We start from the raw sequence: 15,341 nt of genomic DNA on the forward strand, positions 1-15,341 counted from the left end.
GAATGCTATTCTTAACAACTGATAATTAACATAAAACTCACAAAATCCAGGCTCTGTCTCATTGGGCTAAGGCATCAATATCTATTAGAATGTGATCCTCTGGGGTGTATCGTATAAATGGAGCGCTCTTCCCATGTCCCATAATTAAACAAGAGAGTTCCCCAACTGCTTTGAGGATGTTTAAAACTTTTGTAAGGAAGTAACTGTGGTAGTTCATTTATGTGATGGCAGCATTTTTAGGTCCTGAGAATGTTGCACTCCAGGTGCCAGTGTAGCAGCTTATGGTATAAAGCCTATATTCAACAAAACATGAATTGGTCATTAGAAAATTTGAAGCAGGACTGTTCATACTGGATCAATGCCATGACCAGGGGCGCCTGCAGGATATTATGGGGCACACACATAGCTTTCTCTGAACCTGACCCACATGAGCACATCCCCAACACACACCATGTGCGTGGCGCACAAAAACAGTGTAAGGCCCAACGCACATAATGCAACACATACACACACACACAGACTCATTAGCCTGCACAGTCTACTATTTTGTTTCTTTTTTTTTAACATATAACATAATATTTTTTTTTACTAAAAGGAAAATCTCAAGTTAAACACAGTGAGTACAGCAATACAGCTACAGGTGCTGCTGGCCAAGACAAGTTTATCACGTCAACACTGGGCTGGCAACAACAACAACTGATCGTCTCTACGTTGATGATAAGTGCAATATAGCTTTCACATTTTCTGTGAAACCAACATTTGTGAAAGAATGGCCCACTCTGAGGAACTCCAGCCTGGTAGCACCATGGGATGTCACCTGTGCAATAAGTCTGGGAATTGGCAGGTCTCAATAGAACAGTAATTGTTTCGCTACATTGTGTGAAGTTTGGTGCAAAGGACATCATTGTGTGGTGTTTTTTAAAAGATGGCTCAGCTGCTTATTTCCAGTGGAAGGAGATTAGAATGCAGTAGTACATCAAGACATTTTTGATGTCTGGTCCCCTTCCTTTTCAAATGAACATGGTGTGGAGGACTTTGACAGATGTGCAGATCTTATCTCGACCTAGAGATTTGAATGACAAACTGGTGCAGAAACTGTGAACCGGCCTTCTCGTCCAAGAGTATTTGTGAGGTCAACAATAGTGTTTGACCTCACAAATACTCAGAAAAAATGGTCAAATAATCCCATAAACAGTACTAATATTTGCATACAGTATAATTTCAGCTGTTGTGACTGTGAAAAATGGAACAAAACCCTATGAATGTTTATATTAAAAATTATCATTGAAGCCTTTTCTTTGTTAAGTAATTTAATATTTTTGGTAATGTAGAGTAGATATGCACTGCCACATGTTAGGATAACTTAGTAGTGTGCAGGGCTTTGCACAGACACCCCTTCTCACATATTTGCATGCAACCGATAAACTGATGCAAACAATGAACATCTTTACTCTACAGAAAGGCTAAAAATGAAGGTGTAATCCCAGAAACCTACATACAGTACATACCTTAAGTAATCCCACAGATTTTGCAGAAACATCCTGGCCCAGAAATGGTACTTGTGGTGGCAGAAATGCAGTTGGATAACTGAGAAAAAATGAGACTTTGACTGCTTTTCACTGTGAAATTAGAGTGTGGGGGGTGGTGGATCATGATGAACATTTACACTAACAAGTTTCTTTTAGGAATCAAAAGAAAAAAAGAAAAATTCAGTGTGGTTAAAAGTAGAACCGTATAAGTTTCTCTCTTATAGGATGGTTCAACATGTATGACGTTACCTTAGGAAAAATATTTTTTCCAGACTTACTTTTAGAAGGCTCCGTAAAATTAAGTCTCATTTGTTTACATTTCTTCAGTTTCATTTACATTCATCTTCCACTATAAAGAACAAAAACAGCAATGTACCAAGAATAAAAGTATTAATTTGCTAACTTCAAATGGATTTTATATATCAACTTCCTCATTCATAACATGGGAAAGATTGGCTTTGATCATTCTCTTTTGACTTTGTTCTTGAATTTGATGTACAAGAATGTAAACGCCGACAGCACTGGCTGTTCGACATGTATTTATGTTTTTATTCCTGGCAAACAACGATGGTGGGCTTGCATATGCTTCCTCTTGAAGATCTGAGTGAGGTATCCATTAAACAGGTCTCCTGATACACAGATTCTACTCTTCCACGTACTTATTTAAAGAGCTTTGTGCCAACGTTAAAGTTTTATTCCAGTGTTGATAGGAAAGTCTCTCACAGATTTTGCATTGAACATACCAAGAACGCAAACAAAGCTTTTGACTGGTACATTGCATCTGGAAAGTATTCACAGTGCTTCACTTTTTCCACATTTTATTATGTTAAAGCCTTATTTCTAATTGCATTAATTCTACACACAAATACCCCATTATGACAATGTGAAAAATGTTTGAGATTTTTTCAAATGTATTAAAGATGGAAAACCCAGAAATCACATCTACATAAGTATTCACAGCCTTTGCCATGAAGATCAAAATTAAGCTTCTTCCACTGATCATCCTTGAGATGTTTCTGCAGCTTAAATTTTAGACAGATTCTTACTAGTGTGTCTTGCAAGATAAATATGCTTTCACCACAAATTACTGATGTTGATGTGAAGAACAGCCACATTGAAACGCACAATTGGGCTTATAAATTCTGACTGGGGTAGACTGAGTTTCTCCCACAATGGGAAGTCAAATTCCAGTTGATTTTTTGGACCAGGAGGTCAGAACTTTTGAGTCCCAACTCCAAACCCAGCTCATTTGTGCCTAATTATCTCCACCTGTGCTCTTCAGAATATGAGCCTCTCCCAGCCACAGCACTAGTGGCAAATTATCAGAACCTACATGCAGATGCACTAAGCCTTTTCAAGCCAAGTTAAAAGTAAGTCAACCTTTTTTTCTGTCATGTGAACTCCTGCCTCTTTGCCGGCTTCTTGTCTGGTTAGGTTTTGCTCTTTCATTTTGGACCTCATCTAATTTTTGACTATTCTCTTTGTGCTGGATTTTTAAGCCTGTTGGAGAGTGGTGCCCATGTCACCAAACATGGACCATTACTTCAACCACATCTCCCCTGGGATTTCTCCATCACATATGAAATAATCTCAACAGGTCAGTCATTTCCATTCTGGGCAAGATTTTGCTAAACTGTCATGCCTTAGTCACTCACCTCACTGTTCCAGATCTCTAAACGGTTCCAGTGTCCAGAACTGCAATAATCATTTTAAATAAAGACTGTTAAACAGGCAATTATGTGTGTTTGCTGTATTTTTGGATCCAAAATATCCCAGCTCATTATACTTAAAATTATATTTTTCAGTGTCAATACTTCTTTTCAGTTTCACTTTAAGCTGACATCATTTTAGCCCAATATAAATGGGTTTTCACTCTACTACTGCAGAATTGTTTCAATTGGCAGTTTAGAAAATATCCCAAATGTACACTTTATATTAAGCAAACAAGCAAAACATCAATGATTATAATGAAACCCAACACATATTCTGCTAATCTTGACTCTGTGTATGTATATATGTGTAGCTAATATTATTTATTATATAAATAATATAATATTTTATATATATATATATTTTTTTTTAAGACCGAGTCTCTGAATAGGGTATGTTAAGTCTGACAAACGGCACCTTAAATATAAATTTCTCATTAGCTTTTAGCTATTGTTATACATGGCTTGAATAAATTTGAGCAAAGGTAAGTCCTTGATTTCTACTTTAAGCATAGTTCAATAATCAGATTAATACAACTGTACATGTGAAAATAAAACAAAATGTTAAATATTTAAAAGATTCCTAGAAACTGTTTAGTATCTCCACAACATATTTCTTGAGACATTTTATGCCACAACTCATCTACCTCTACAAGACCTTCCTTTTTTCACAAATGTTCTACATCTGCTCCAAGTTAAGCCTCTACTGCTAAACCTTCCCACTCTGCTCCTTGTTTCCTCGTCTGAATCTAATAAAGCATTTTGTTTCTGATCATCCATGGTTAAAGTTGATTTGTTGTCTGACTTTAAAGCAGATTATCTGTTTTTCTTTTTTCTTTGGGGAGACAAGTGAGGGAAAAGAATGGTGATGACTCAGCCCAATGTCCAAATTCTGACAATAACCAGATGTTCTGAGGCAGATGTGCACAGAGGGAAAAAAGGGAAAAATTGTACTAGCCATTTCAAGTCAGAAAACAATGAAGACCGTATGCTTACCTCCACCACTTTGGTTTATTTTCACGTATAAGACCTCACAGCACTGAAACCACTGGAGAGATAGGAAAAACAGAAGGCTAGCTGAAGGGGTGGATCCAGAGTCCAGGAAATGTGAAACTTAAAGAATGATGAAGTCTATGTTGGAGAGGTAATTATTGTTTCAGAAGTAAACTTTTTTTTTGTAACTACTTTTGTGAGTAATATATGACTAGCACTATTTATTTTTGTTTTGCCCTACACTGTTAATATAGCAGCAAAAACAAAAAACATGTTTTTAACTGAAAATAATAGATAATGGAAACGGAGAGATATGCAAGATATGCTACCAACTAAAATAGGTTTGCAATGATGCATAAGGTAACTATGCAAGCTTTCTCATCCATTTAATTTTCCAACTTTGTCACTTTATAGTTAACTTGTAATTGTATTTAATGTAATTCACATCTGGTACACTACATTTAATTTATTGTAGTGCATTAAATTAAATGTAATACCAAAACATAGTAATGCATTTTTTGTGTGTGTGTAATCGTATTTAGCTCTCTAATTCAACTACCTTCCCCTGCAATTAGACATATTGTGTAGCAAGTTTTACATATTTAAAACTTGCTTGTCTGCAGGCCAAAGATGTTCTCAATTCTTCATGGCAACACAGCCGACGCTCAATCTGATTGGAGACTGTGTGTAAAAATCAGTTTTCATGTAATGTCAGACACAAAATTGAAAACCTTTCAGATATGTATTGTCAAAAATAATGACATTTCCCCTTTAACTTCACAATTATGGATACTTTTGGTTAATTAGTTCTATAAAATTCACTGTTTGTGGCTGTACTGTTGAAATCTGTAGTAAAGTTCAAGGAGTGGGAATAGATTTGAAAGACACTAGAGCAGGGGTGCCCAAAGTCGGTACTCGAGGGCTGGCATCTTGCATGTTTTAGTTCTCTCCCTGGTGGTAGGAACAACCTATTCAGCATGTCAATGTTCTTCTTAGGCCTTCTAACAGCCATCATTTGGTCCAGGTGCATTAAACCAGGGAGAGAACTAAAACATGCAGGATGTCGGCCCTCGAGGACCAACTTTGGGCACCCCTGCACTAGAGCATAGATATTACTCATTCCATTGCTGTTAGTGACCTCTGTTTGCTCTTCATGATTGAATAATGTGCGTTCCTTATAGCAAAAGATTAAATATTCTGTATATTGTAGGCCAGTGTTTTTATTTGTAAAGACTTTGAGTATATTATTGAGAATATGCACAGTTTTTACATGCACACAATGACAGAAATAATGTACTTTTAAAAAGCTGTGCAGACAGATACCCACATCCCCTCCTCTCTGTGAAGGTTCATCTCCTCCCTGCGAAGATTCATCTTCTGCCTTTGAAGCATGCTCTGTGGTCTCATCCATCTATCTCGCTGCTCTTTCCTTTAGGTTTCCAGTAAAAAGTGGCCCCAAGCTGTGTGCAGCTGCTGCTCATGGCTTGATGACAAACTCCTGATGCCTCATTCAGCAAGTCCTGTTGCCTGCTGTGAGGATGTCAGTCTTGTAAAATCACTTCCTGCAAATAGAGTTCACTGATAAAGGGCCAAGATGTCATCTGCTGGTTATCTGAGTTACAAACCATGTTAGTCTTACTGCAGTGGAAAATTGTGGAAGAATGGTTCTGCCTTACCAGTGTGGTGCAGAGTGCAAGTGCAAACACATAATTTCCTTGTGTACATTGCAAGGAGCACCAACCTGTCACAGCTTTAAACTACATGGTGATGTGTACATGTGAACACACTTGAAGATCAAACACTGTTTGCTTTGGGCTTGGACCTGTTTGAGTTCTTTATAGGAACTCTCTCAGTGGATTTAATCTTTGATGGACTACCATGTGCAATAAATATAGTATATAAGATGAATGTTTCAATACTGAAAGAGTCAAATATCCACTGGTTTGGCAAATAATGGCTTTGCATCAACAAGAGTGTCATAACATACTTTATGGTACAGAGACTCAAAGGGAAATTCTGTCCTCATTTCAGGGAGAAATTCAGATTATGTAAAGACCAAGACCCAAAGCTTTAATTACAGCTATTGTCTTAGTATAAAGTGTGGGAACACTAAAGCCTCATGTAAGTTTTCTCTTGTGACCAATTGGTCCCAAACCCAAGAATTGTATTCCCTTCTTTTATTGGCCAAGTTGCTTAGGAGTCATCTAAAAATGTCCTAAACTAGTTTGATTTTCCATGTGGGCATGAGTTAAACAATGACACTGGTGAACAAGGTGGTGTCAGTCTAAGCAAGGCATGCAAAACCTGTAATTTTGACCGTGAGCTTATTTAACCTAAATTCTATGTTGTGATTATAGTTTTAAAAGTACAGTATTTATCCAGAGCTGATTTAATTCCTGGTATAGCTTGAAGGGAAATTTCTTACACCAGAAGGGAGTTCCTCCAAAATGAGTGGCTGTTTAGGTGGCTGCGATGAGATTAAAGTCAGTGTTCCAAATTATTGTGGTAGACCACATATTTTACCAGTATGTTTTCTCATTTGAAGGAACTGACTGGAAGTAGCATTTATATTTTGGTGTGGCAAGTTATGGAAAGAACAAACATCTCATACTGTGTTGAGTGCCAGGGATAAAAGTCTTCAAAAAGGATTTAAAATAAGTCAAAAAAAGAGGCAAAGTGTTCCTTAACTGAGGGGCAAGAACCTTAAAACCCTGATCACTTCTGATTTTTAGCTTTGTTTTAAAAAAATCCAAGAGTAGTTAGTCATCTGAACTTAGAGACCGAGGAGGAGAGTACAGGTGAAGAAAGTCCCGGTTTGGACAAGCCGAAGGCAAGAGAGTGCAGCCAGTCTGATCCCAAAATAAATTGTGTTACAATAGTTAAGGCATGTGGTAATAAAGATGTGAATGATTGTTTCAAAATCCTGCTTGGATTTCACTTAGATTTGTGGCAGTGGATTGAAAATATAGAGTCAACTAACCATGAGTCAAATGTTGGGTGTCGCAAGGGCCACTTTTGTAGTTCAAAATCTTCAGCCTTTAATTTCATTCAGGCAGTCGACATTTGTTTTTTTCAAATGTAGACTTGACAATCATCAACATAACACTGAAACACAATTCCAAATGTCCTCAAAATGAAAGGGCAGCAAAACCAGAGAGGAAAGAAAGGGTTGTAGAATAGACATCTGAGGCATCCGACATCTAAAAAAAACAAAACACTGTAGATGACAAAAACTCATTTATAGACACAAAAGGTTTGGTCAGAGAAAAAAAGTTTGATTTTAATTTTCTGGTTTTGATGATTTAAAATAATTCATTTAGCAAAATGTATTTGGTGATAATTATTTACAATATTCTAGGTATGTTAAATATCAAACATCATTTTTAAATCCAGAGAATTACTTTAGTATGAAAATTTTGGTAACACTTTATTTGATGGGTTGTGAATAAGACTGTCATTACCACAAAGACAAAAGCTCATAAAGATAATAAAGCTCTGTTAGTGGTGTTAAGATTGCTGTGTCTTTTAGTTAATAGACAGGCTATGGAGAGGCTGGTCTTAGCTGTTGTTGACACTGTTTTAGGGACAATTGATTTTTCATAAAAGTAGAGCAAAATAATGCAGTGGGACTGTTGCCAATGTAATATCAGCACTTTGGCATCTCTCATTTGAACCCCCTGTTCTAGACCATCTTCAATTCATTCTTCATTTTTCATTCTTTTATCTCCAATCTTTTTTTAAGTTTTTGTCTCTTTCCCTTATACTTCAGTGCCTGGAACTTTTAACTTTTTGTATGCTCATTCTCCCCTAGATCTCTTCTTACCTTTCACTTCCTGTTTCTCATCTCTCCTCACTGTTTCTCAGTTGGTGTTAATTTTGCCCAATTAACATAAGAAGAAATATGCCATATAAGAACAATTTGCTTTCAGCATATCAGTCCAAAAAAGCAAACAAACATATCTGGCTTCCTTCACTTTTTAAATCTGGCTCAACAGCAAGAAAATTAGTTACAGAGAAAAGGGGGTAAAGACTCATTTCCTCCACTTGTGCATGTTTGCATCATTCACCTATTGTTCCCCAGTTGAATGGAATTGTCTATATTTAGTGCATTAAAAATTCAGGCCTTTATTTAATTACAACACAGCTTTAGATTTTTGCTCAGATTGCTGCCAAAGGGAGAAGAATTTGTTGTTGATTTGTATGAAAATTTGCACACTGAATAACCCTGAACACAAGGTTAACATGAAGAATATAAGTTTATAAAGTTAAGAGCCAAGGCACATTAATTTCACATGACATGTTTCACTGTCATGATAGGATATTATTAATTAATACAATGTGCACATCAATATTTTTCATTTTAGGTTACAAAAATGACCTAAAATTTCTAGGTCGTAAAATAATTTGTTCTGTTAAAATTAGCAGTCTGGATGCTGTTGTTGATGAAGAGATTCACATTCACAAAGTTATGTTTCCATGCCAGCTTCCTCCTGCCACATGTTGATGTGCCCCTGAGCAAGGCACTTAATCTTAGCCTAGCTTACCAATTTGCATATCGGGGTGTGTATGCGTATGTGTTAGTGTTGTATGACTTAAAAAGCATGACAAATTATGTCCATTTACTTTTTTTGATTCGGTGAATACATACATTTTCTGAAATTGAATACAAAAACCTATGCTAAGAATGCCAAAAAGATTACCAAGCTACAGCATATTTAATTGGAAAAGTCTGTGTGCACAGAACTTTAAAGAGTCATGATGCATAATACAAATTTTTTAAAAATTAAATCTGGTGTATTCACTTAACATTTGGTTAAATTACAAAGCTCCAGTTGGATAGCTGTTCTGCCTTCTCCTCAAAGCAAATGAGCTGAAGTGCTCCAAAAGTACTCACCGAACACAGATCAGTATTGCCTTCTTCACATAAAAGAACTCACGTAATCATGTCTGGGCTCAGTCTCTTTTATATTACAGTCATGTGAACAGTACTTTCGTCAAGTAAGTTCTTGTAAATCATAGATTCTATGACCTTTTTGTAAAAAAATGTTGACGAACTATGTAGCTTATAATCAGTGAATGAATAAATACAGAGCAGAAGTAGGGCTGCTAATTGGATTTGTGCACTTGAATGCCCTCCACACAAATGCTAAATATGCAAAAAATAAAAAGAAAATGTTTTGAGCAATTAAAGTTATATATTCTAAGTCCTTGTAAATTGTGTCTAAACTATGACACTGAAAGTCGGGCTTGGTTGGCACATCTGAACAACAACCACATTTCCAAGAATATTTTGGCATTAATAGACATGTTGATGCAAACAGTTTGTACGTTTCACTTTTCAACTGCATTTACAGGATAAAATCAAAAGCAACAAAACCAATTTCACATGAAAATGTGTAGTGGTGTCAGGTTTTCTTTTTTATGTGCTGTTTATGATTTTTCTTTTTAAGATTTTGAGGATGGCACAACTTCACTTGAAATGTTTAAATGTATCTATGGTTTAACTTCATTGCAAATAATTGCTTCACTACAGTTGTATCAAGATGAACATTCATAGCCAAACTATCTTAGTATTTTTTTTTGACACAATTTTTTTTCTTCTGAGACAAACTTTCACAGAACTTAAATAGTTTTTATTTTTTATTTATTACTTCTGCCTTTCATCTTCTTGACTGGTTCATCTTTCTGTCAATTTATTAAAACCATATATCACCTGTATCAAACCCTGTCTGGAAGACACAGCACATGGGCTGATTTATTTGGGAGCTTCCTCTGTGTCTGAGAGATTTTTATGAGCGTTGTCGCAGACCATAGATGCATTTTTGACAAGCCTTTGCTTTGACCACTGTTATTCCCCACATTTTTCTTGCCTTCTCACTAAGCTTGACCTCAGTGAATGGAAAGGCCACATGTTAGTGTCACCATTTCCTTAAACAAATAAATTGCATAGGATGTTGAAGTCAATCCTTACCAGCTGCTACAGTGAATAAGGAATGCTCATATTTTTGGAAAGTAAGTTGCAATATTGTTGCAACTTCATTTTCAGGTGCTCCAGGTGATAAAAGACAATACAATGAATTGTTAGAGTTTTCACCCAGTTGCACATCCTCTGGATTGTATTATATTTCTATTGTAGTATCTCCACACTGTCTTTAAGTTATAATATTCTATTATATTATTATTATTACTGTTATTGTTAATCATGTTTTTTTTATATATATTTCCGTAACACTTGAATGACTCGAAACACACAAGAAGCTACAGTATGTTACTGAGATCAAAGAATTTATAATTATCTCTACTAGATGTGTTAGCTAAACTCTGGCCTCTCAAGATAGTTATTAGAGTTACCCAAAAAACTATGTAGTAGCTGATAAAATGATGGCAAATCTTAAACTTTGAGACTTAATTGCCCACAATGTGGACAGCCAATTTCACGGATTAGATCTGAAAAAATAACTGTATCAAAAAAGTAGGTTAATGAGATGAGGAAAAGCAATGGTGATATTCACTTTGGAAAATGTCAGGTAGACCAGGAGACATCTGGAAACCATCAGTGTATGAGCACACCAAGGAAGAGGCATCAACAAGATGCCAAATAGTGTTCAATGACTCACCAGGTTAGCATAGCATGAGTATGCTCCACCCAACACTGAGTGGAGTTTGACCAAGATCAATACTGGCATCGGGATTGATGATAATAATGCTGCATAAAGTTACTCTAAATCCTCTTTTTTTCTCTATGTACATGTGTGGGTTTTCTCAGGGGTCCTTCAGCTTCCTCCCACAGTCCAAAAACATGACTGTTTGGTTAATTGGTTAAATCTCTGAATTGTGTGTGCGTGCGTGCTTGGTTGTATGTCTCTGATACGGTTATGGTGTGACCAGTCCAGGGTATCGTGGTGATGAAGATACCTGGAGATAGGCACCAGGCCCTCTGTGACTCTCTGCCTGGAAAAGTATAGAGTTTTCTCGTGGCAAATGTATTATGATGAAAAGTTGTAAATGTGGCAGAGTTCAAGTTTTACCATTTTTATGGCCTATTAATATTCTGGCTATCATCAAAATTTTGAATAGATGCTCCGATTTTAGCTGATGATTGACTTTCTTTATCTGGCATTTGTTGTATTCTCTTTCTTGCTTCACATAAACATGCAAGGAAAGTGAGGTATTTATTTCTGTGTTAATCCTGCCTGACATTTACAATTACCACAGTGTTTGGTTGCAGCCGAGTCTTGCTTTAATAGCGTTGTTGACTGTCAAGCCTGGTTTAGGTCTCCTTAGATCTCAGCCCTGCTTTCATAGGGGCCTTATGGATTGTGTGTATGGTAGAGGGGGTGTGCAGAATAAGGAAAGTATGAGTGCAGAAATGCGATTCAAATTTATGCTTCCATTTTGCAGATTTAAACAAATACTAGCAGGGCCCAGATTTCTTGTGAAAGAGACTTTGGTGGGATTTTTTTGTCATTGTCAACACGCGCACCTGCAGGCATTTTGAAAGACATTTTGCTGGCCCGTTGAGGACTGACATAAAGCCATGGGGAACTCATTGTGTTAGAAATTATTAAATCTTTCCACTTCCGATGATTGTCATAAGAGGGAAAAAACATTTATAAGTCAAGCTGTATGGGCTGGGTTTTCATGCTCTGTGATTCTGACTTCCTCTCCACTTACAGCTGGCCAAACAGTTCAGGGAAGCGACTGCCATAATGTACTAATTACATGAACAGTGAGCAAGTCAAAGACAGACAGACAGACTGACTCATGGGGACTGTCAGACATTTTGTATTGATTTTGTAAGATGATACTGTGCCCAAGTGGGGGCATTATATTGTTAATCTACCAATGGATGAACAAACATACTGTATGTCTTTGCTTCTATGTTAATTTCACATTATTTATTAATTGAACTGTGTATGGTTCACATATCAGGTGTATTTGTTTTATTTGAGTTTAATTATATTGCCAAGAAATGCTGAACGTGCCATTAAAAAGGCAAAATCTTAATGTAAAATTTGAAAAGCTACAAATATTTGCTTTACGTGTAATCTATTTAAGTCAGAAATGAACACTCTGTCAATATTGGGCAAACACCACAGTAAAACAGAACAAAGTACCTCACTTCAGGTTAGAGTTATTGTTGTTTCAGCTCTTAGATCTATCCTGCATGTCTGTGGGTGTGAAGTTCCCATATTTTAGATGACGGTTGAATCCTGTAATCTCAAATACATACTCACTTAATTTAATAATACACAACATTCACTTTCAAAACTTGACACATTCAGCAATCAATAATTTTAAGGCTAATAACAAATTATTTCAAAGTGTTCTAGACTTCTAATTTAAATGTAATATTTTTGCCTTTAATAAAATTCTTTCCTCAGTCTTATCTCAATGTTTTATCAGGCATTCAGTTAAATAAACGAAACAATAACAGCCTAACAAGGTTGTAGACTCATCATGTTCTGAGAACTGAAAAGCATTCACTGACCAGGTACATGACAATAAATTTGCTTTAACAAATGGTCCTACAAGGACTGTGAAGTGACCTGTAAGACAGTTTTGTAAGTTGTCGTTCACATCAAATGTTTGTATGCTTTATGTCATCTGTCATTTGTAAGAACAAATCATTTTCAGTTTAGCATGCAATAAAGATTTGGCATGAATGTGATTTTTTTTAAATTTTTTTTTATCATTGACCCAAACTAAAAATCTTCATGAGCACATGTTGGCACGTCTACATGGAATAAATTGGCAAATGAGGAACAGAAAATCTCACACTGACTGAGGGCATCTTGCCGACTTTCCCTTATAACAGAGGTATACTTATCAAAGGTCTTGCAATAATGTGATGGTCTGCTAACTCCCCAGCATTTTCAGATGGAAAATATGACAAGACATTCTTGTAAAGTTCCAATCTGTTCAAATGAAACCCACATAAACTACACACTTCCACCTGCCATCTGAAACAGGAGGTGGTAACATCAGAAGGAACATTTAATTCATGTTAGGCAGCTTCTTTTCATAGCTGTAGTTCTCAGCAAGCTTGCAGAGCTCTGTTAAAATTTCATAACGTCATCCCACTTGGAAAGAGTTCTTGTGTTATTTATGATATGAAAATCAATCTCACACTGACATCAGAAAATGGAAGAATTATTTTAGTGTGTCAGATGTCATGATAACAGGACAGCTTGAACCAAGGTCAAAGATATCTGATCATATGGACTCTCATCTTGGATGACGAGAGATTATATTTTACAAGATAATAACAATGGAATAAATAAATGGACTTTGAGGCTTACAGAACAATTTCAAAGGCACATTTCTGGAAGGCTATTCAAATCATCTGAGATAAAAGAAAGTGTTTATTACAGGTCATTGGAAATGGATTCATACTGCTTGAACTATTACACATTTTGTCACATGTCCACAAACTTCAAGAATTTATTTTAGGATATGATATTAGAATGACACAAAGTGAGACACATGTGATGTGGAGGGCAAAGAAATATTATTTTATCGGGGTGTCTTAAACGGCACTTATAAATTATTTACATAATTTTGTCATATATGTAGAAATTGAAGTAAATTCTATATGAATGGAATTTAGCACATGCATAGATGGTGGCCACAATGGTGGATAGTCACACAAGCTTAAAACCAAGACTTCTTAGATTTCAGCTTGTCACTCTTCACAGTGGAATTGAAAATATCTAAACATCCCTTCCCTTATGAAACTGGACCTCATATTTTATTTAAACTTTGCATATTTCAAACTATTGCACTCATTCTACCTCTGCAGAGCTTGGAAAACGCGGCTGACAGCCTTTATCCCTATCTGGCTGAAATCAGAAACTAGTCATCACAGTTCAGACCATCTGTTTACACCAAGACAAGCTGTAGAGCTTATACTCAGGGTTACTCAACACTGCTTGGCACTGTAGCTGAATACCAGTATAAAAGAGCAGACACATTGATGGTGAAAACAATTGACAAAACTATATAAATGCAGTGCAATACCGGGCAATAGTCATAAGTTATGATTTAGTTCTCCAAGCCGTTATTCTAAGGTGCCAAGCTGCAAATTTCAGAAGAGGGTTCTGCTGGTGGAACCCAGATCTAAGTCAGAGATTCCTTACGTCCGCTGAGTATGTGCATCACTTTCACAGGTTCTGATATTTTTTAGATAATTTTACAAAAAAATTAAAGGTAAAATCTGTGTGTACCGTTTACGTAGCATATTTAGATTATTTTACAATAACTAGGACAATAACTATAAAAGTACATTATACTGAGTTTTTATTCATTAAAAACATCTGTAAGATTACAGTGAGGTTTAAAGGTTGCTGAGAGAAAAACAAATTGTATACCACTAAATATTCAAAGCATTTAATTTAAGGTGTGTTTGCAACTTGAAAACTGTTCATTACTTTCTGTGTATAGCATACATGCCCAAATATAATCAGGGAACTAAAACTATGAACTAAAATTAGTATAGCACTATCAAAAGCTTTAACAGCAACTAGAAACATCAGGATAAATCAGTTTCTCTGCTGGAGAAACAGGTTTATTATTATTTTTGATAATTATTTTTGGTATTATTGTCAGAAATTTGTCAGAAATTTCTGAATTTCTGACAGAATTCTGAGTTTGTCAGAATTCTGACAATTGATGTTTTGACATCAATTCTGACACATCTGTGGGCGTTTAAATGCATTTCTACTCTCCACATATTTTTACTCTTTTAAATGTTTTTTTATTTATTTTTCTTTGGAGGGATCTACACAATTAAGTAGATGATATTATTGAATGATTTCAAGTCAAATCAGCTTGGCATAAAATGCAAATATCAAATATATTACTGTCAAGGAAAGTCTGAACGTATGGCACATGAAATTTTATGGCCAAACAATTCTAATGTAGTACATTGTACAGTTCTTACTTTGTTAAATTAATGTAAATGAAAACTGTTGTTTTATTAAGTGCTTTTATAGCTGTATTTAAACTTTTCACATCCAAATAAATTGTTGATTTAAACTATATTTCTATATATTTTTTCATATATCTTTCACCTAATTTAAGGCTGATGAGAACTTATTGAAATGTAAAA

General features: G+C 35.7%; 1 long non-coding RNA gene across 2 annotated transcripts; it reads left to right on the forward strand.

The window, feature by feature from the left end:
- Positions 1-520: 520 nt before the first annotated feature.
- Positions 521-5,966, forward strand: LOC114147965 (uncharacterized). 2 transcript variants are annotated; one of them, XR_003596174.1, is made up of 4 exons: positions 521-2,899; positions 3,029-3,126; positions 4,267-4,382; positions 5,667-5,966. It is a non-coding gene; the product is annotated as an uncharacterized LOC114147965 (long non-coding RNA). The 2 variants fall into 2 exon arrangements; XR_003596173.1 differs by lacking the exon at positions 4,267-4,382 and having other exon boundaries at positions 535-2,899.
- The last annotated feature ends 9,375 nt before the right edge of the window (positions 5,967-15,341 follow it).

The sequence above is a fragment of the Xiphophorus couchianus genome, chromosome 7 (genome assembly GCF_001444195.1).
Source record: "Xiphophorus couchianus chromosome 7, X_couchianus-1.0, whole genome shotgun sequence".
NCBI classification, from domain to species: Eukaryota; Metazoa; Chordata; class Actinopteri; order Cyprinodontiformes; family Poeciliidae; genus Xiphophorus; species Xiphophorus couchianus.